Genomic DNA, 24,054 nt, shown 5'->3' with positions numbered 1-24,054 from the left:
TATTATAAGTGTAGGCCACTTTTATTTCCGCCGCTCCATGTAGGCATGTAGGTTTATGTATGTAGGTTTCTAAAATACTTAGTAATTTTCCATTTATTTGTTTAATAGAAGGCACTAAATTTAAATAAACAAATTAATTAAATCGGTTGAGCGTCCTCTGAAATCTGCCGACCCTAAGAGGCTACCGCCCATAGGCTGCGGCCTATACAGTCTATTTACAAATCCAAGACTACTAGTATATTTTCTTGTACCACTCGCCCATATCGTATTAAAATGTTAAGTTGCTGCAACGCACACTTCTAGCATTTAAAGATGGTTTGGCTTGATGTTTTAAGACCGGCCACTTGTCTAACGTAAATAAACATCGATTATACATTTTATGGAAGGAAAAACTACGTAAACACATAGCTATAATGTTTCGTGTAATTGACAGGTCGTGGCAAAGTCGTCTTCTAAAAAAGCGGTACTGTTTTTAAATATATTTTCCTTACCTGATTAAAATACTTTACTTATCACGTTGGGGACCAAAGTTGCACTTATGATACGTCAAAATAAGAGTAATAAATAAGGAATTCAAGGAATATTATATAGGTACGCAAAAAGCTTATTCCCATAGGCATGCTGCGTTCCGGCTTGTAAATATACCTTTAATTTGTAACTGAAAAACAATATTGGGTACTTATGTATTTTTTCTCGCAAACTCGTGTGTTCGTGAAATGGGACTAGTGTAGTTGAACAGTTATTACTAATGTATATTTGGCTAAGTCATATATTTGCTATATTAATTTGTTAAAAAAATGGACTATTTGGTATTTTGAAGCGAAGTCTACCCGAAGGTTTACGAGTGTTAACATGTTCCAACATTGGCTAAACATCTCCGTATAATACTAAAACTTAATAGTAAAAAAGAAATTACCATTTTGAAAAAAAATAAAATCTTCATTGATTGCGTGTCGAGTGACGCTTGAGCTGTGCATGGGTGGTCGCGTGTTCAATTCTCGTACCATAACAGTTGCACCTGATGGATATATTCATTGTAGATATTCTTGTTTAAGTAAACAAGCTAAGTAATATTATAAATCCAATTTTTTAACAATGGTCCCAGGAAAATAGGTCACCTCTTTGATAAATATTCTTCTGCGGACTACATATAAGTTGCCGCTTTGGTATATGACAAATAACTTTATCAAATTTACTATTTTATTTCTTCAATCATTATACCTACATCAATTTAAAAATAATCACATCATTTATTACTACTAAATAACAAAACTACAAGAAAATTAAAAAAGTTCTTTCATAAACTAAAGCGATAAAATCGCGGCTCCACAGCTCGCAACGTTCAATTAAAAACAATTATTGCGAAACCGCTCTCAATCTTCAAAGAAGACATTTTAGTCAAAATAACAGTGCGAGAGTGCATGTGGTCTCGGGCGCTCTCTGCCACTCAGTAGCTCTCAGGGTGGTCGCACTAATTCGTCAACGCATTTGATTGCGATTGTTTGCACTCCGCGACATTAATGGAGGGTTATTGAAGAAATTATTGCACCGGCAACTGCAATTTGCCACAATCGATGCCGTGCGACGTTTCATTATTTCCAATTTTCATGTATGCTGCGGCAGAAGGGACTTTGACCACCCGACACGCGTATCGATATTGTGCGTCGAATATTAATATCCTTGTATCGCAAACGAAATTAACGGGTGAGTATTAATTGTGGCTTTGGCGCCAAAAAGAAATCATTACGCAGCGTAATTGAGCTGTGGTATTGGTAAGTCTCGTAAGGCGTAGTTCATGCTTTATTGTGCACGTGCCTTCGCTTACCCGATAATCCTTTATGGGAATTAAAGTCGCTCAGGGTAATAAATGTATCCGAGTAATGAAGTGTTCTATCTGTTTGCCATATTACATCCAAATCAATGTGGTGACTGTGTTGGCTATTACTTCTAGTAATAATCCAAACATCTTCACAATCTTTAGCATTTATATTAGTATCATTTAACGAGGTAAGTACTTAATATAACACGCTATACATGTCGGTGCTCATATTGATAAGTTCATTGAAATTCATGAGATGATGTGTGGGTATGTGTAATGTTCATAACATCGATCCTAACCAGTAATTGATTCGTGATTTTTATTAACATCACCAACATCTGCCGCGCAGTCCGACTCAGAACCACCCAAGTCGGTGCGGGACGCTTGACGCTTTGAATACACGTTTTGTTTGCCTCAAATTATTTTTTTCAATTTCGTTTCGATACGTTTCGGGTATAATGAGATAATCACATCAATAACCGGTTAATCAGAAAGTTAATTTCATATCGAAATGAATGTATTTTGGACATATATTAGCAGAATTTAATGATAATTTAGGAGGATATCGGTACCATGAGTTTATTACCTATCAGCCGAGGACGAGTGTAGGCACCGAGTTGCATATAAATTGAAGTTGTCGAGAGGATCGTTTGTCGGCCGCGGCCCACATGCCGCTGACGTCGCGCGTTTGAGTGACGGCTTCTCGTTACAGAAAAGGTCGTTGCTTGTCCGTTGTCATTCTCTTTTTTATCTTCTTTGTACGTGCAGCCCAGCGTCGGAGGCCAATTAATCAGTGCTTATGATGCATGACACCACCTAATGAGCGAGGAAGGATGATGTTTGCATGTAAATTACTAAACGGACGATATCTGTAGAGAAGGTTGCGTCTATCAGAAAATGTAGTGATATAACCAGTTTAAACGTTGTTTTGATTATAAATGCTGACAGTAAGAATTTCGTCAATCTCCTTAAAAGTGTATGGAGGTCTGTTCTACCGGTGGTCCGGATTTTTGCTTTTTGCGTAAGACCTCCTTCGGTCTCTATTGTAAAGAGAAGCATTCTAGGTGGTCGGCGGTGGTCAATGCGCAACGAATTTTGATCGAACGTGAGTTGTAGCCCACAATGTTCGAAAAATCTTTGGTATGAAGTCGGTATTTGTTGATTGGAAATACATGAGTAAGCTTTTCTTGGAAATTGAGATTGGCCCAAACGTTTCGAAGTGTCCCCTCGAAATTGAATAAGTGAAGATTCGTGACGACTCAATAAAGTTATTTATATCGTCGCAATCGAAAACTGTTTCGTATTGTTTAAATTGGGAAGTTAACAAAAGCAAACAATTATCGTAGAATACGAAATTGTGTATAAAGTTTTATAACTATTTATTATTTGACTATTGATGTGAATTGTGATTATAATTCTTATAATACGGACGAAATTGGAAACTAAGTCTGATTGTTAATGTACTACATTGGTACCAAAATAGAATTTCATTTGTGAAATATTTTAAAGTCTTAAGAAAATTTTATCCATGTAAGTAAGTACTAATTTAAAAATAAAATTATACTTACGAAAAAAAAAGAGTTCTTTACGACGAACTTATCCTTCTACAATTAGGGACGAAAATTATAATGAAAATACCAAAATGAAGTCATCTAATGTATTGAAAAACAACAATTCACCGAAACACAATGTTAGGGAGTCAGGGTGGGCTACATTTGGAAGCATTTAATAACAGCTATTTATACTAAATCGAAGACCTCCGGTCCAAACTTGTAATTTTATGGAAACAAACTTGGGAACGACAAGAAATACCTAAGTGAGTTTTAAAATGTGTAATAAAGTTGATTTTATTTATTTTAATAACTTGTAATTTTACAGTCCCACAGATCTTGAGATAAATCTTGGTATCTTATATTTGTTTTTTCTTGTGAAAAAAAAAACAAATTTAGGATACCTAATGTATCAACATTTTATTGTTATGGTTAAATATTACAATGAAACACACTTTTTGGGAAAAGAATACTAGTCAATATTATCCAATAGACATTTTTAATTAAATTAAGTTATTGATATAATTGGATATAAATAATGTCAATTTATTAAAGCCATTAACTTTTAAAACGTGCTTGTTGGCACTTCTATCTAAAATTAATAGACTATTTTTATACTTTGCTATTACTTAAACAGCAAATCGCGAAATAAATTTTGCTAAAGTCTCCAGGGGGGAGGAGTACACGATACTCACGTGTGGAGCTAGATAAAAAAATTAAACCCAACGCCACCACCCACAGTGACACACGTGCGAACTGGCCAGTATGACGAGCCGATAGAACTGGCCGTCATGTAGCCAACTTAAATCCTTTTTGCGTGACAAGGAACATGTTTCTTTTTAAAAAAAAAGTATAAAGTGTCAGATTGTTTTGTTTTTAAATGCGTTTTCTTTGACGGTTTTAAGAAATGCTTTTTAAATAATATTTAAAAAAACAAAGATATTATCTTTCTTGTTATGTTTTAACCAAAAGATGGGCAGTCTTGTAGGTAACCTGACAGTTGTTCAAAATACTAGATGTTAAGGAAGCGTTGCCAACTTTGTTGAAAAGAATTGGAGTTGTTAGGATTGGACGATGATATTTTGGGTCTACGGCTATATTACTTACTATGACCTATAAAACAAGAAAATGCGCTGCAGGTAAAACTGAATCTAGTTTGTGCCTGACACATACAATAAAAATGCTGTTACCTCTAATACTAAATAAGCCTCTCTTGAGTTTCTTAGCTATCTTAAAAAAACATCGTTACGTCATTAACGAAACGTAGATATATTAACAATACAAACATAATTTCTAGTTACTTTCAATGTAGATTTTATCAGGGATCATAGTTATTTATGTTTCTAATCGACTAATTTTTAACACAGTAATACGCTTAGATACTTGTATTAGTCATGTAGATCGTATAACTACGTTCTTGTTGAACTAAATCGAATTGGTGTTTTATCATTATCGTTTACGCAAATTTGCTGATAATTATTATTTTATTTTAGTTTACAAAAGACTTATTATTAAGTAGACACACCACGGTAATATCTACTTATAAAATAATTTCATGTTTACGCTGAATGCAAACATAACTGATAAAAAATACAAAAAGGTTTAGGCGTTTCGCAATTCATTTAAAATGGTGCTTCGATAGCGCAGTGTATAAAGAAAGAATCGTTTCTTTACATCGAACATTCATCGTTCCAATTACGGAGCTCGTTGTCGATCGGAGGTAGCTATCCCTTCAAATTAATTGGACTGATTAACCAATTGAATAACGCGCAATTCGGTTTTTGTGCGACAAACGATTACGAAGCGAGGAATACCGCGGCTTGAGATTATCCGACATACGCATGCGTCCAAATAGCTGATTTATCGTTTAGAATTCTATGATCTCTGATCACTTTTTTATAGTTTTTTGTAGAGGGAGTTTAGTTCAAGTTATAGTTGTTATTTATTATTGCTGTTATCTTAATATCTTTTTAAATATTTTTCTATGTTTCACTTGTTGTATTGTTTAGAGGATACAGTTTCGTATTTCGTAAGCCATTATGTTTTAAGCATTGTTACTTCTACAAAGGTAGATGCGGTTTCGTCGATCTCAGTAATAAGTAAAGTTTTATTGCAGTCATTATTTAGAACGACGCCTTCTCACAGCCGCCGATGGCAGGAACATTTCGATGTTTAATTACCTGCCGTCTTAATGTACCTTTAGAACAAAACAAGGACTTATTATCGACTCGATTGTGTTGTCGTATTGTTTTGGTAGGCATTTAAAAAATATAAAACTAATTTTATATTTCTAAAATTAAAGACTATATAATAATCAGCTAGCCTGGACAATAGAACTCATTTTTTTCTAAATTTAAGACCACGTAATATGCTTAGATGTTGGAATATACATGCCATTAAATATTTTTTTTACTGAATAAGTGCGGTCAATTAATGCTAGCAATACTGCAATCATGACATGAGTGATTTGGTGTAATTATTTTTTCTAAGTGCATACGTTAGAAGATTGTTCTAGTAAGTTCGAGCATTTGTATTGTAGGTTACACAAAAACTCGCACTTTTTATTAGTTTGGGGTAAGCAGAAGCGCAACAGGTACACCCATTTTTCTCTGTGTGTATTACATCCTATAGTGAGATAGGGGACGAGCCTATCCTCATGTCGGGCACAAATTTCAGTCTCCGGGCCGGGGTAAAAAACCCAATAACATTTAGCTATTTTTACTTACTTGTATTATTTGATTACCAAAGTAAATAAATGGTTACGGGAGATCTATTTGTGTTAAATGCTTCTCATTGGCTTACCGTTTAACTTTATACTTAAAAATGCACATTTTAAGTAATAATTAAGATAATGTTTCTTAAACTACATAGTTAGTTTTAATTTCAATTAAATTTGCTCATAACCATAAGATAATTAAGAATTAGCCATTTTAAATACCCAGTTTAATTATTTGAGATACCCTGAATATTTAAGATAAAGGGATAGTTCATAAAACTTAAAATAGCAAAGATGTTGCTGTTTATCCAATGGTTTATCAAGGCCAATAATATATTTTGTGTTTTATACCCGTTTAATGACTTCATAAAAGTTTTAAAAAATTTAAGTACCGGCAATTTATAGTATCGGGCGTTTAAATAAACACATAAAATGGCGAAAAGTTATCGCTATATACAAAGTTATGAGACGTTGACCAAAGTGTTCAATGTAGATTACAGAAATGTCAAGTTTAATAGACTTATATTTTGTTTATTTATTTTTAAATAAAAATAGACTTATGTAAAATAAACCATATCAATTTGTAATCGGTCCAATATTTATATATAAGATTTTTTTTATTTATTTATAAGATTTTTTTTATTTATTTATAAGATTTTTTTTGTACGGGCACGACAAAGTGTCCCCACTTCACCTGATGGTAAGTAGAGTGGGGTGCAATAGAATGTCAACTGACGAGAGATGATTACCCCTCAACAATCGACACAATTATGCCCGCCTGTTGGAACCGGGTATACACAGGCTGCTCCCGGAACGCGACACACTAGCGTGGGCCACTTTTGTGGGTTTTAACACCTTGTGTAAAGTGGTCGTTATCCGCGCGGATATAAAATATATTCTACCACCAACAAAATGACGTATGATATCAATTAATTAATTGATATACAAGTTTATTAGAATTGAAGTAAGGTCGTACATGGGACGTAATATCGCGAATAAGTATGCTCCGACGAGATTAAATATATTCATTCAAAACTCATATTACTAAATACTAACAAATGATAGTACTTATTATTATAGTCAAAATTATTCCTAAGCCTAAGCCAAATCTTCTTCTTTTACTCCCCATATCCTGAATCTGTAGGTACACCTAGATTTTAAGTCGATATTCTGGCCTCAGTTAGCTCAGTTCATTTGTGATCTATTAGTGTTGCGGGATAGATAATGTTCATGTTCAACTCTTACAAGGGCGGGCAGTTACAAAGCCTACTACAATAAAATTATTTCTACTCTGCTCTAGATTTATGATTTCGTTTAAATATTTCGCTACTATATTTGGTATAAACGTAGAGTACATTAACTGAATGCATCCACAAATTAAATTAATCTTCAAATCGTACTAAAAAAATAAGAACTGTAGATAAATTGCACTGATAACTATATACAAAACAATTACCAACAATATTCATTTATATTAGTATAGTATGCTGGTAAATCTAAAAATAGTATCTAAATGCAGTACATTCAATGATGACCACGATCCTCAGTCAAGGGGGACCGACTACAGAAAAAAATGCTGGTTTAAGTAGAAAAAATTAAATCTATATCAGACCAAGAAAACTTAATAAACAAATGTAATAGCGTGTGCGCGGTCATGCAATGTGTAGGATGCTATAATGTTGACCTCATTATAGGACATGCGCGGTGCGGCGCTCGCGAGGACGCGCCTGTCACGAACTAGCCAGTGTTTTCAATAATCACTATGCCATGTCTATCCTGTTTCAGAAGTCAACAAAAATTAATGTCATCATATTCGTAGTTCAAATGTTTTTACTGATTTCGGTAAAACATTTGAACTGAAAGAGTAATTCCCAGTTTGACTCGTTATACTTAATAAAGTAAAATTTTATGAATGAAATTTTATTAACATTTCTTTGAATAAATTTTGCAGAGAAATAAATACCAGGAAATCTGAAGGCAACTTGTAAAAATTATAATGAGTAAGAATATATAGAAAAAAAAAAGGTTTTATGCCATTGTTTGTATTATTTACTTATTTACTTACAACTATAATGAACGGTAGTAACAGAATAACAATCATCATTATTTCTGGTAGCGATCTGGATGTATAAATGTATATATCTGAATGTATATGTACAAAAGGATGACATTGGCTTCTTATCTCGAGAAATATATTTTTCCAGGTGGACTATTATTTCAGGAAAACATTTTAAAAGCATATAAAAGTCGTTATCACTCGATATACTGGTAACAATAATATTCCTTTATAATCCATAAATAATCTCAGTAATGGCAAACAAACAAATAAATGGACTATCTGAATACTTATTTATGAAACTAATATCTTTTTTATTCATGAGATCGCTGCAAAGAATACATTACGCAACGTAAGGATTAAAAAAATAAAGCGTGCCGTAGGAGCCATAAAAAGAAATTAGTACCAATGTATTTATTTTTAATTCATTGAAATAACCGTTTCAATTTTAATCTACCTTAGTTAATACTTGGATAATCTCCTTATTCTATATTGTAATTTCATAAGAAATTATAATATTATTGACATTACTTGTTTACTCAATTACTTTAATTATATTAGTGATTGTATACAGATTCAATACAAAAATAATGATATCGTTTGAATCAACATATAATAAAAATCAACAGGGTACTTGTATGTAATATAAAAGGTTGTATCAATAGGTAAAAATTAATAGTTTGTCAATTACTAATGCAAACAAAATATTTATGTAATGTATGTAACATGAAATAGGATACATTTTTGTAATACAGCAAAGCTTATGATAGATATGGCGCTACAATAATAAATGTTAAAGGCATGCTCTAGATTTGTCTACATGAATAGATCGTCTCGAACAGGGTGTTATAAATCATCACTACCATGAAAAAAGTGTTTTATGATATTATCGAAATTGCCAAAGATATTTCTCTATCTTTATAAAATGTGGCGATACGTTATTTGAAAGTGTGGCGGCGGTGCTTATCATCAAATTACTAAAATTTCTCGTTTGCCGTCCATGCTGAAAAAGTTTGCAATGTAGAGATCTCATTTCATTGATCGTTATTACATGTGTTATAAATTTATTGAATTTTTTTAACATCACTACAGTCTTCAATGATGGAAACGTCATTAAACATGTAGATTCTGGTACATACTTAAACAAAAATATAGAGGTGTTTCTAGTAGGTCTATTTCAGTAGGCAGTAAATAAGGACAGCGGTTACTGCGTAGGTGCTATTTAGCCCTCAAGGTGGTGCGCGGTGCGGGCCACTTCGTGACTTACCGCCGCGCCGCCGTCGACGAGAAAAAAAAACATGGCCGCCTTAAAAATGTTAAAATAAATAAAATGCACACGTCCCAGCTTATCTGCACTCGCACAAGCGAGGACAGTAAAGGCAGGCCGGGTACAGCGCCAATGCGCCATTTTTTCAATTATTTTGTATTTTGTAGCTGTCGGTGATGCATTTCACGATTAGATAAAGCGGGTAACATCGTTCAACTATATTGGAAAAATGGATTTAATTGGTATGTGGGAACTATTATTTTAATGTATAATTAATACTATTTAGTATTTGATTTATGGGACAGAATTTCTAGCTATAGCTTCTTCGTATTGTTTTCGCTAAGTTATACACAATAAATAATATGAAAATTTTAGGATGAGTTACAATCAATCCATTTTTATATTTAAAAAAACGCAGTAGGTATCTTTAAAATATTTTACAGAAAAAATATTAGGAAAATCTAAGCATACTTACACATATTTCTTATAGTTATGCAGTATTTGGGCAGGTAACAGTATAGTTTTATTACTGATTTGTGACTATTGTGGTATTTTATTATAAATCACTATTATTTCTCTACAAAAATAAAGAGATTTTCTTATCTAAAAGGCGTACGTTTAAGCAGTGTGTTATTAATTTATTTTAAACCAAGTGTTAGTATAATATTACGGACTAGTTTTACAGTGTGCGGCGCGCATGCGTGGCGTGTGCCCGCGGCAGGTGCGCCGCGCGCGAACCGGTCGCCACTCGCTTCACTCGCAAATCGTAATAGGGTTGTCACTACTCGAGATACTGCATTTATTTTAAAATCGGAGTAGGGTTGCCAGTACTCAAGACAATGGATTTATTTTACATCGAAATTAAAGTAACGGTAATGTAATTCAGGATTTAATTTTCATATAGATTACAATTATTGGGTGTTATATTTCATGTTTTTCTATTATAAGTTATTTGCAACCCTATTATGCCCTCTGGCGCACAATACTGCATTACTCCATGCCTCTACTATAGAGTTTGCAATAAAAGTTAACGTGACTATACTAAATGTGACTAATTAAAGGCTTTTCTTAACTAGATTACTTTATTGTATTGTTGCTATTTTTAAAAGAGATATTTGAAATAGAAATAAAGTTTTTTTTTCAAGTTGGGCACAATTTTAGTCCTAAATAAGTTCCCATTAAAGATCATCAGTCACAAGAATTTTCAAAGATTTACTTCTATAGGTACTTAAGGTATTAAATTTAGTTGCGATCTTAATTTATACACCAAGATACCCAAATTAATATAGAAGGGGACTCCCTCGCGACCATGTAAGCTGCAAAGTCTTCGAAACCTCTTCGGGAGAAAATTATAATATAAAAAACCGCGATAAATGACAAAAAAAATATTTTTATTTCAATGTCATACATTTGCGTAAAAATAAGAAATCATCACAAAATATCTTAAAATCAGTTTTCGGTAATTTATTGATTGTAGCAAAACATTACCCACACACACATACTTATTAAATAATATAATTTCATGCCAAATAATCACTATTAAATATTGTCCTTTTAGTTATTCAAATTTATTCATAGTACTCCTGCTTTCTCGTGTATTTGTGAAAAATAAAATTAAATCTGATATGTAACAGGTGTTTTCAATATTCCAAATATAGTACTATCGCAGAATGGTAGTTTAAAGTAATCTTTTTTGGAATTGCGTGAAGTTCTAGCGTATTGAACCACGCGATATTGACGGTTATCTGGGCATTATTATTTAGTATTTCATAAAACAATTGCAATTTCTGTTTTTTCGGTCGGTAGTATTATGAAAAAGAAAAGCAAAATACTTTAACATTATACCTTATAAAATCCACGAAGATGATATGACATTAGTTGGTACCTAATCAATCAATGAAAATTTTGTCGAATGTACTTTAGTTCATAAAAATAATTTAAGGCTAAAATGACCTATATATACCACTTATTTGTGATTGTACATATGTAAGTCCGAACGATAAAACTCTGGCATAAAAACAAATCACATTCCCATTAAGGTACAAGCCAATTTATAAGTACACTTAGTATCAAATATATCGGTAATGTAACCAATTTAAAATAACCCTTTTTATTATAAAATGCGCGCGTCTTTCATCGCTGTCTTGCAATTCAATTCACGGTCCAAGTACCACGTTAATGTGGGGTTATAGGACTGACTTGCATTTCGTGAAGAGCTTTTTAATGGCACGCAGTGTACGCAAATGGAACCCTACTGACATTGCACTATTGAATATATCTCTTTCAGCGAATTTAATTATTAGTTGATATCTGTTTTATTCAAAGTTATAGAATTGTGTGTTAATGATACCTATTTATTAGACGATTTTAAAAAAGGAGTGTATCAATTCGACGTTTTTTATGTTTGATACGTCAGAATTTAATAATCTTAATTTATTTTATAAAAAATAAAGTATGTTTTACAACGTCCGAATATAAATTTCATATGTTTCTTTTGTTTGTTGTCATAAAATTATGACAGTATTTAAATAGGTAATAGATATAATTTTGTTTGCAAATAACCCGTATTGCTGATTGCCGACGTTTAATGCACACTTTGAGCATTTTGCTAATTACTACGAATAATTAAATTAATTTCAATTGTTATTATTAGTGTCACCATAAAAACTTTCATTAAAATATAATGTGGCAAAATGGCATAAGATGCGGCCAAATAAGGGCGCGTTTAAATCTTTAGAAAGGTAGTACAATTAGGTCAGAGGAATATTTGGTTTTATGGGATGAGTTAAGCTAGACTCTATAGGGGTTGGCAGGTCAATACATAGTGTCATATCGGTTTCAGAGCTTTACTAATTAAAAGAGTCCTGATTATTGTTTTTTCTTCTGATCAATAATAGCAGGTGTGTACTCTTTCTGGATACAACTATAACAGGTGATTTTAGTTTATAATAATATCAGCCCTGTATTATATACTTGCCCACTGCTGAGCACGGGCCTCCTCTACTACAGAGAGGGATTAGGCCTTAGTCCACCACGCTGGCCTAGTGCGGATTGGTAGACTTCACACACCTTCGAAATTCCTATAGAGAACTTCTCAGATATGTAGGTTTCCTCACGATGTTTTCCTTCACCGTTAAAGCGGACGATAAATTCACAAAGAATACACACATGATTTTTATATAAGTCAGAGGTGTGTGCCCTTGGGATTTGAACCTGCGGACGTTCGTCTTGGCAGTCCGTTCCACACCCAACTAGACTATCGCCGCTATTTTAGTTTAGGTATCATAGATGTTGATGCGATCCCAATCATATTACGTAATCCTATGATACCATGTAAAATATAAAGTTTAAAAAAATATACCATTTTCCAATCTGTACTCAGCCTTAATCCCAATCCGGTTTGGTCGAAACGTCGACCTTTACACGGGCCCGTTGTTTTTTCATTCGCAAAACTGTCTTATTTACGTTAATTAAGTGAAGTATAAGTTCGTGACTAGTACTGTGGGAGAGATGGAACAGAGAGCGGAATCGTGACAGAACATTCGCTCACTCTGTTATGACATGAGAAGGTACAACACTATTCAATTGTAATACCAGAGTGGTTTAAAAATAGAACACGTTCCAAATCCAGTTTATCGCTCATTATTGACGCGCGTCATTAAATCTGACACAACTATTTAAGCGGATCGGAGTGAAGATAGGGTTTTTAGACCTTTTTGCTTGTAAATTGTTCTATTTGTCGTAGATACACAGCTATATAGTTATTTATAATTAGCTAGCGTTTCTGAAAGTATATAGCATAAAAAATTTAAAAATATATATTTTTGGTGCTATATACTTACTTAAACAGGTCCACAAAGTTATAAGTATATTGTGTAAGTGTTGAAGTTCGAACATTATCGCAAGACCTGTGTACGGTTAAGTATTTTCGCCGGTAATGAGAGCGCTATTTTACGGAGAAGCGATGTGACTTATGGAGGCCGCGGCGTGCCTTATTACTGTTATTACCCGCTCCAGGCCCACACGAATTATAGAATAAGGGTTTATTCGCACGTGTGCATTTACAACATTCTTTATAATTTATCGATCAATTCTATATCGGCAATCGATTTATGAAATTGCAATACTATTGGGGCTTGCATTACAAGGCAGGAGGTAAGTACATTGCTTTGTTAAATTTCTAGTTCCTGGCAAAAATCTTAACAAATATGTACTATTATATATAATTAAGCAAAAAATTTTATATAACAAAAATTAAATAAGTGCAATATTTTTTGTGTTTTATATTTCTCCACAAAGGATTCCATTAAGAACACAGTTTAATAACGTGAGGATGCGCAAGAGTCGATTTTTTATTGGCACTGAAAGGCCCGAGGGTAGTTTGGCATGGGAATACACTCAATTGTTCGTGTACAACTTCGAACTCGATATTAATGTGCCAATCATTCATTGCTACCTCCTTATGCTTAAATACATTTTTCATTTAATAAACAGGTTAAGTTATATGCGTGTAAGCAGCTTGAGAAAGATTTTATTATGATGCGATGATTTCGTGCGATTGATAAATATCAAGACTTTAGTATACTATGAAGGAACTATTCATTGTATTTTGTGGTGTGATAAGAAGAGCGTTGTCATAATAGACACATATTCCAGACTCCAGGTTGATCCTGAGCAGAAAACTTAATACAAATCACGTTTTCTAAGTCATAGTTGACAGCTAAAGTTCATTGACGTAGGTACTTATTCTTTTTTTTGATACTAATTATTCACCGCTCTACAACACTCATACGTGTTAAATCTCCATTAACTTATCCTTCATTCCATTTAATTTGCACAAAGGTCGGATGTTTATAAACATTAACGAGTTGATGCATTCACTGTAGTGGAAAACGGACCCCGTCATACCTAAATGTACCAACCCACAAACTATATAAAAGTAAGTTATTATTACTTAATTGTTTAGAACAACATGTTAAGATCTATTTACATATGCAAAAAAATATATGTGCACCAATTTACACAATTTTTATACATAGAATAATCTAGCTACAACTAATAACAATCCAAAAATGTTTAAATGTAGTTGGTACATTTTGGCATAACTCGTTCTATTAACAAAGGCGTTGTAACTGACTTTATTTTATTGTCATATATGTCGAGCACCTTCGTTAGCATATAGATAGGTATTTCGTGATCTAAGATCATTGAATGACAGACTAAAATTAAATAAATCGCACTCTTAATAAAATAATGACCTATATCAAAATTATTTATTTGTGGGAACCTCCAAAACCAATTTCTGTTTGCGACCTTTTTTTTCCTATTTTTTCATGCTATTGGTTTAATTTTTTATCTATCTTTAATAAGTTTAATTTATAGCTACTTAAAAAAAGGTCGCAAACAGAAATGTTTTTTTTTTCATTATTTTATTAAGAGTGCGAAATGTGATTTGAAATTATAGGCGTATTTTTATTCTAAAACACAAATAAACAATTATAAAATTGCATAAAAAATAGTAATCTTAGTAAATCAAACATTTCATCTCTACCTTGTCTACATTTAAATTAATTCAATCAATCTAATAAACACAGTAAATGATTTAAACAGTAGAAACACCATCCAACACCTTGCATTACAAAGTATTGTTTGGTATTCCACTGCATGCGTCATCCTGAGACATGAGATGTTAAGTCTCATTATATCCAGTAGTTACAGTGCCTACAATGACCTGCAAACCGGAACACAACAGTGACTAATGCTTCTCGGCAGAAATAGATATTGCGCTAGTACCTACCCAGTCGGACTCTCACATGTGAGAGACCACCAGTAAAATCCATACGTTGAATTACGAAGGGTATCCATCAGTGGCAAAGCGTCCATACAACCCGATTCCTACCGGCTTCCCTTTTAGGTTTATTATGGTTAGCTTAGTTTTTGTTTTCTGTAAAATTGACCTCGATATGTTATCTAAGGCATATTTTATTGCTTCGGGTTACCTTTTGAAAATTTTCACCCTTCGCCACGGGTATCCATTCTATTTCAATTGAAACCTCATTATAAACGTTTCAATTCGCGGGTTTCACGTGTCGTCGCGTTATCCGGTATCCTTGATGTAACCACGGACCCGTTCACTTCATACGTTTGGCAATGCAGTTAAGTGACATCTTTGGATGTGCACAATTTAAAACGTCCGACATCCGAAGCCTTGAGTTTAATTGTAGGGTGGAAAGCACAATACTAAATTATTTAACAAAACAGTGGCGTGTTAGGAATTAGAAAATTAAGTCTTTTTATACAAACTAATTTAAACTGCCTCGATAGCGTAGTTGTACATGCGCAGTATGGCAGCGCTCTGAGATCCTGGGTTCGAATACTGGGTCAGGCAAAGTAAAATTTGGGTTTTTCTACTCATTATCAGGCCGGAGTCTGGAATTTGTGGCTGATATGGCGGTGGGCTCGCCATATCGGACCCTATCACATCATGGGGCGGAACATACTTGGCGAAAAGTGGATGCCCTGATAGCGCATAGCCCTTTGGGGATAAATACATTATGTGTGTGTAATTTAAAAAAATCATCAATTTCCTATTTTGGTGTAAATTATAACATAACAATCAACAGCAAAATATTAGCTAAATAACAAATACCAAATACGAACCTATTACACATAATACCCGCAAACATAATATCTTCCTTTCACTAAACAAGTGATTTTTATTTTGTCGGCAAGCTGAAGTAACGTGAAATGGCAGCGTTCACGATGTTCCAAGCGTGACGGGCTGGCTGTCTCACACGTCTGTCACGCTGTTTCAAAGTTACCGGCCGTTTGTACGCAATAAATTACACGGTAAAGGGATTTTCCTTTCGCTACTATTCCGTAACTATCACGTTTACGCAATTTTATGTGATCGAGTTTAAAGTCTGATAAAAATCATCAAAAGAAGAAAGGTGTTCTATAAAAGGTAATTAGTAACTATTTTACACATAAAAATATAGGCAATTAAACCCTGTTAACTTATAAAGTATCTGACTCAAAATTTGCCTTTATATACATTTAGAACATAGTATATTGGTATGCCAAATTTTATTCAAAACCATTCCGTAGTTTTTGCGTTTATAAAAAAATTGTAAACACTTTCAGATAATTATAAGTTGTGGAATTTTACTAAATTATTAGGACTAAGAAGTATTTATCCTTTGGCATTATGTTTTGTTGCTGCCGATGTTTTACCATTTATTTAGAGCTTCACCTCTCTTCCTATCTCTTATATTCATTATATTCGTGTTGTTTAATATAATAATATTACTACTGTGTGCGATGTAAAATGTATAGGTAAGTCAAACATATCATAAAATCAGTATTATATTATATACTAGCTTCCGCTCGCAGCTTCGCCCGCGTGAATTTCGGACTTCAAAAATGGAGCCGGTCGCGAACGTTCGAGAATGTTCGTTTTACGAAGCTACTCGCTAGGTGATTCGCTAGCCTCTAGGTGCCAAGCAAGCCGCCTGCCTGTGCGTTCGCGACCTTATATATATACAAAAATAATCCTTATAGCATGATTCAGTATTCACGCATGATGGCTTATTGTTAGCGTATTTCATGTATAACTTTGGTGTTTCTATACCAATTTCTATGATTCTTTTTTATGGAATATTTAATAATGTTAACTTTTTTAATTAGGGATGACTGAGAGTGTTATAAACGTAAGAGTAGACAAATATAATGAGAAAGCTTCGAACTGCTAAGCTATCAGGGAGTTACACGTGTTATTGTGAGTCAACCATAAAAGATAGACATATGCTGTCGTGGGATATTTTTTACATAATTTTAAGGAGAACATTTCCGTCATACATGATTTCTGTGTAGCTTTAACCATTAAGGTTGCACACGCGACGGAAGCTTAAAAAATGGAGTAACTTCTCCCGTTTTCCCAACATTTCCCTTCACTGCTCTGCTCCTATTAATTGTAGCGTGATGTAAAAGTATACTATAACCAGCACAGGAGTATGACAAATAATTGTACCAAGTTTCGTTAAAATCCGTCGAGTAGTTTTTGTTTCTATAACGGTTATACAGACAGACAGACAGACAGACAGACAAAAATTTTACCAATTGCATTTTTGGCATCAGTATCGATCCCTAATCACCCCCTGATAGTTATTTTGGAAATATATTTCATGTACAGAATTGACCTCTCTACAGATTTATTATAAGTATAGATATAGATTATTCTCATCTTTGTTTTGCCCTTACATGTTCATACTCATTTTGTGGAACAACAAATTATATTAACACATCATGTTACGAAATAAACAAGAGACGGAAAGTACAAACATATATATTATGTACATCTTTTATATTTAAATGTATACTTGTTAATATAGATTACATTAACTTGTAAAACATAAGATTATACCTAGGCAGCATTAAATTATTTTTCTGCAAATGGCATATTTAGCATATTTTTTGTTTGCTATTAACAAATATAGCCTTATTCAGACACACCCGTCTTCAGGTAAATGCTGTTAGTCCACCCTTACTTTAAACGATCATACTAAGGGCACCCCCTAATTGGGTACGTACCTTGGCTTTGGGTGATCTTTAGAGAGAATAAAAACATCATCAATTAGATCCCTTAATAAGGAATACATTTTCGCATACAATCCACAAGCGATATGGACAAAAACTCATAGTAAGTAAGTATTATTTATACAAGTAAAAAGCAAAGTCACTGTAAGTAACAAGTTCATTCCATCATTACGCCTCGAAGTAGATCATTTTTGAACATACTTTGTGCTCGGATATGCATAATAATTTAGTTTAGTAATGAGTAGTTGCGCATTTTGTTGTTCCCTTTAGCATTTGCTCGTCGGTGGGCGTAATCAGGAAATTGTCTTGGGAGATAATATAATGTATTTATAAAACAAAGTAATGAAGTGATTGAAAACTTTTAAAAATAATTGATAATTCTTAGATTTAATTCACTTAATTCAATAGGAAAAAAATAGATGTATCGTTCTGTTGGTCCCATGTTGGGTGCAATATTATTAAGTTTACTTACCATACTTGACTACTTGAAATATGGTTTAATCTTCACATGTTTTAAGCATGATTATACTTTTTTACTGTCGATTACGGTAGCATAATTGTATTACGGTAAGACTGCAGTGCTTAACTCTTGGGTTCGATCTCCGGGTCGAGCAAAATTATGTTGAGGTTTTTTACTTAGTATTTGAATTTGTCTGGAATTTGTGCCCGATATGGCAATAGGCCGCACCCTATCACATCATGGGACACACACACTGCGGAAAATGTGTGCATCAGTTGCGCCTCGGATTTCAGGGATAAAAGACAAGAGATTGTGTATGTGTATATAAATATTTTTCATTTTAAATTTTTTCACTTTTAGGTATAGATCAAAATTACTTGCATTTTTAATAAATTATACCATCTTAATATACATCCCATGGCCCTATTGATTACACTATTTAATATTCGGAGTTCCGGGAGGTAAGTCCACAAAGACCCCCCTTTGAGTTCTGCCGCGAGTGTCTAGTGTATCGCCACTGGTATTACCAGGCCGTAGTTCGTGATCTGGAAATCAACCTTTAATTCGATCGCAGCACGCTAATAGACCGTTTGAGACTAGAAATCTTGATTGCGTTTGCTTTCAGTGCATCTGCTTTTAATAAGGTGCTTTCTCTGAGGTAGTTTTGCAATCTCGGGTCAGTAAACATAGGTGGTTGTGGATAGTAGAGTGAGTTTATGCTTGTAGATAAATAAAGAGATGGTTTATTGTACGAGTTGTTGATTTAAGGCGATTTGTGTATTCGTTTTGGAATATTTATAGCCAGCATTTAATTACCTTCTTTAACCAGTAAGTTTAACATAGTTTCAAATAATGAAACATAATTCGTCTTAATTACAAAAAAAAATAAAAGAGACAAGTGCGGGCATATGTTTTATTTTTCAGCAAAATGTGTATGCGTTGCGACTATCTTTTACAAAATAATTTATTCAACGCCTAGTTATCCAACAACGAAAGATGAAATTATCAGCTGTCTGCATAATCCTTTATGTGATCAATTTAACACATTCCACAAACATACAGTTTTTAACGAACATATCAATCAGTGCGTCACTTACAATAGAACGGCTGCGGTTTGAAGGCGCGTGACTGAACGATCACGCAGCGCCTCACGTGCGATCTTTGTGCGGTGACCACTGTGTGTTGACCTGTAAACCCTTTTATAAACCTCTTAAGTTGAGACACATCGGAGCTCAAAATGAGTTGGTTGAGATCGGTTGTTAGTAGGGATGTGTCAGTTGATATCCGCCGTTTTCCATATCGTATGTTACAGTTTAGAGAATGTGAGTAAAGGTTAAGGCATCATACATCTCAAAATACCGTTGTAAACTACATTCTTTTGGTCACCTTTTCGTGTTTCCTATATCAAAAGGAACACTAAAGGAGCACTTAATATGGTCCGTCTGTCTGTCAACATCCTTTTTCTCAGAAACGAATGAGATATCCAGTTGAAAATTTTACAAAATATTCGGAACTACAGCTTTTTCGGCTGTGAAAATATCTAACTTGTAAGTCAAAGCTATCAAAAGACTATGACCGTCATTGTCGTATATTTTGCGATTTCAAAAGGGAATCAAAACGTAGAGGATACTTCTCGTTGACCTCTAATCAAGAAATTCAAAGGAGTAATGTCTTACAGAACATGTAAAAAAAATAATCTGAACACCTTAATTATTGTACTTATATTTATGTACTACCTAGCTACATGTTTCTAGGGAACCGTTAATTATAATATATACTTACCTACAAGTGTCTACAAAAACCTCGGAGTCGGCGTGCGAGTCGAACTTGCAATTGTCTGGTTTTTTTAACTTTAATCCGAAGACCCAACAGCACCGTGACTGAATAACTTTTATTACATAAAGTCGAGACGAGCAAGTTGCTTGCCTAATAGCAATTACCTACAGCTAATAAACAGTAGCGGCACTACCCAGAATTATGTTATAAAGCATTGAACGACTCCAGTGAACTCATCAACATAAGACATTCGACGCTAAGTCTCATAATGGCTTGTAATTACTCTGTACTGAGGAGGCCCCATACATCAACCGTGTTCTTTAACAAAGATCAAAGCGTATGCAAATATCCGTCTTAGCGGATTTCTTATCTACATTGGAACGCTGCAATGTACCCGCGGCGCTGAGAGCATCACGACTGATAAGGGAAGCGCGTGGGGCGCGGCGGCGCGGCGGCGCGGCACGGGCGCAGGCGGCAGCGCGCACGACCGCGCATAAATTACCAGCGCCCAGCGGGGCCCGCACCGTCAGATGAATGCCTGACGTTATGCACAATGCGAATATCAAGATGCACGTGCCGTATGACGCAATTAACAGTATTGCAAGCATTGAGTCGTAATAAAGTTGCTAACAGAATCCGCAATTGTTTGCATATACGGTGTGCTTGTTTGTGACTTCGAAAACTGTATCAAAGCGTTCTAAATATTTTACGTATTTTGCGTTAGGAGATCTATTTCTCGTGTATATTGTCATAATAATATAAAATGTATTTTGAAGTCAATAACCGACACTTAGGTATTATGCAAATAGTTATTATTGAATTAAGATAAGATGTTCCATGCGTACAGCAATTTTGCTGATTAAAATCATAATAAACAGAGTTCACATCAAAGTTCATATCCGTTGCAATAGAGTCATTTTCTTAAGATTTGTCGTACCTATGGAACAATAAGCTTAGGCATCAGTTCGTAGATAACCTCGGCGGTAAAGCATTAATCATGTGATATAATTTAATATTCTATCTACACAGCCCGAGGGCCGAGGCATGTAAGTGCGCGTCTAACATTAGTGCCGTCCCACAAGGCAAGAGGCGGCGCGGCGCGGTGCGGCGGCGGCGCGGGCGCAGCGGAGAGCCGGCGGGCGGCGCGCGACCGCGACGACCTCGCCGCTATAGCTGCCTGATCGTCTCCGTACACAAGCTGGACAATTTGGAATTAGATACGGATGTTGATTAACTTGTAATTAATTTGTAGACTTAACATCGAATTTCGCGGTTGAAGCACGCAGTGGCACTCATCAACTGCGATGTACCCACGTCCCACTTACCTCGATGAGTGTTGTATTCAGTATTTCCAAGTTCTGCTAATGATAAGTTCTGGGCTATACGAGTATGTTGCTAGTAGTTCGTAGCATTTATTATTAGACCTGTAGCTCTTTGATTTCGTTACTCTGTTTAAAAAAGAAAACAATAATATTAGTACAGGCAGAATAAATAAATAACGATCTTAGGTTTCTTCTAAGAGATAGTAATGTTTAGGCAAGTAGGGCTTTGGTAAAATTATTGTTATCACATGGTATTGGTTTGCGATGTTTGCAATATTGGCCAAATGTCCAATATTTTTCAGTTTCGTCCGAAAGTTGTTAACCAGTTTTACCTCTTTAAATTTTCGGAGACAGACGGTTAAAGCACGATTTCACCTCTTAAACCCAAGTCGAAATCCAATATCTCCAGTGGTGGTAAGTGACGCGGTCGCGCGCTGGGCGCGGGCGGCGCGTGCCTGGGAACCGGCGGCGCGCGCGCGTTCTCACGGCCCCGCTGACCTGCACCACCACTCCTCCACACCCGTACCCCCTCCGCCACCACACCGCTCACGGCCCCTCCCAACACGGTTCACCACCAGCCTTACCACCACGCAGGGCTGTCGAATTAGAAAGTGTAAGAGGTTGAGTGATTATACGATAAGGATATAAACGCGTGAATCTTCGTGGTGCTGAAGAAATATATCTCAAAAATAAACATAGTATCATTTGTGACAAATTGGTAGATTACTCTGTATATTAGAAGTTTGGACATGGTTTACTCTCTAAGACACATCTCGGAGAATTTTGGTGATCTGCCAACCCTATGAAATCGTGCCGTACCAAAACTGCATCTCATTGTACCTCGTTCGTGAGTGTTTGTGAAATCGCTTCCTAACGTCGATTACACAGTCGGTGCTATATTTTGATTGATGTCGGATAATTTTTTGAGTAAGTTTGTAACTGTTCGTTCACTCCATTAATATATGTGTGCCTGTTCAAGTATTACGTACGCGCTAAACGGAGGAGGGGGGGGGGGGGGCTCTATGGTTTGCTTGTTTTCGATGACAGAGATTACGTCAGTAATATTTATTTTTTTGATAAATTAAAAAAATGAAATTAAATATATTTTGTAAACAGTACACCTATGCATACGTAAGCACGGGAGATAACTATGCTTAGGTAACAAGGGACCAACGCTAAGAACTGCTTACTTTTACTGACAAGAGGGACGGAGGGTTAAAAAATACTGAAGTTCTGCTTACTTGATACTTGAACGACCTCTCAAATGGATAGTAAAGCAAAGTAATTAATTTATATGGGTCATAGAGGAGTAGTGTTATTGTAATTATAGGCATTCTTGCTCACAAAATATGATTGAAATTTGTACGAAGAAATTATATTATGTTAATCATGTTGAAAAGTCCTTTCTAAGTGCTCACATTAAACGAAGTAGTCGTATGCTTTCTTGCTTCTAAAATCACCAGTTTAAACATTGTTTTATCAGTTACCACTTAATTAAGGTTTCTATATGTTAATTACAAGTTATACGGAGATGTTTATGTACTGTTATATCATAAAGAAGTAATTATAAGTTAAGTATCTCGCTTGTGTTAGCACCAGATAGAAGGTCAGGGGCCGTAACAAAGAAGCCTTTCCACAATCTTTAACGCTAAGAGAAAACTAAAAACGTATGGGAATAGCATGTCCAAGCGATAGACTTGTCGATCGTTATCGACTATAGAAAGGCATCTTGGCTACAGCCCCTGATAGTCTAGTAAGTATTAAAACAGATTGACAGGCCTCATGGCTCAGCATCATTAATCAATACTCATTTTTCAATCATTTTTAAACACCTTGTCAGACTCGGTTATGGTCTTAGGTTCGACTTTCAGATTCTCGATAAGTATAATTTATCAAGTTTCATATCTAATAATTGTTATGTATAGATGGAAATAAACTCGATTCGTATCTACACTTTTGTAACTTCTACACACAAAACCTAATTTTCTTATCCTTGATGGGGTAGGCAGAGGCACAATTGGTGTATCTATTTTCCGCCGTATTTATTCCGTCCCATGGTGTGATGCAAAAGCTGCGATAGCCTAGTTGGGTGTGGAACGAACTGTCAAAACGAATGTCCGCAGGTTCAAATGCTAAGGGCACACACCTCTCATTTCTAAAAATAATTATGTGTGTATTCTTTGTGAATTATCGCTTGCTTTAACGGTAAAGGAAAACATCGTGAGGAAACCTGCATACCTGAAAAATTGTCTATAGGAATTTTGAGGGTGTGTGAAGTCTACCAATCCGCACTAGTCCAGCGTGGTGGACTAAGGCCTAATCCCTTTCAATAGTTAGAGGAGGCCCGTGCCCAGCAGTGGGACAATATATAATATAGGGCTGATATTATTATGGTGTGATAGGGGCCGAGTCTATCGCCATATCGGGCACAAATTCCAGACTCCGAGCTGATACTGAGTAGAAAAAACTAATATCGCTTTGCCCGACCCAGGG

General features: G+C 34.9%; 1 long non-coding RNA gene across 1 annotated transcript; it reads left to right on the top strand.

The window, feature by feature from the left end:
• The first annotated feature begins 10,105 nt into the window (after positions 1–10,105).
• LOC119189272 lies at positions 10,106–23,514 on the top strand. The gene is made up of 2 exons (XR_005112322.1): positions 10,106–10,280; positions 21,269–23,514. It is a non-coding gene; the product is annotated as an uncharacterized LOC119189272 (long non-coding RNA).
• Positions 23,515–24,054: the final 540 nt, after the last annotated feature.

This window comes from Manduca sexta, chromosome 14, assembly GCF_014839805.1.
Source record: "Manduca sexta isolate Smith_Timp_Sample1 chromosome 14, JHU_Msex_v1.0, whole genome shotgun sequence".
Taxonomy (NCBI): Eukaryota; Metazoa; Arthropoda; class Insecta; order Lepidoptera; family Sphingidae; genus Manduca; species Manduca sexta.
The sequence above is the reverse complement of the archived record's forward strand: the minus strand, read 5'-3'. Positions and strand labels throughout refer to the sequence as shown.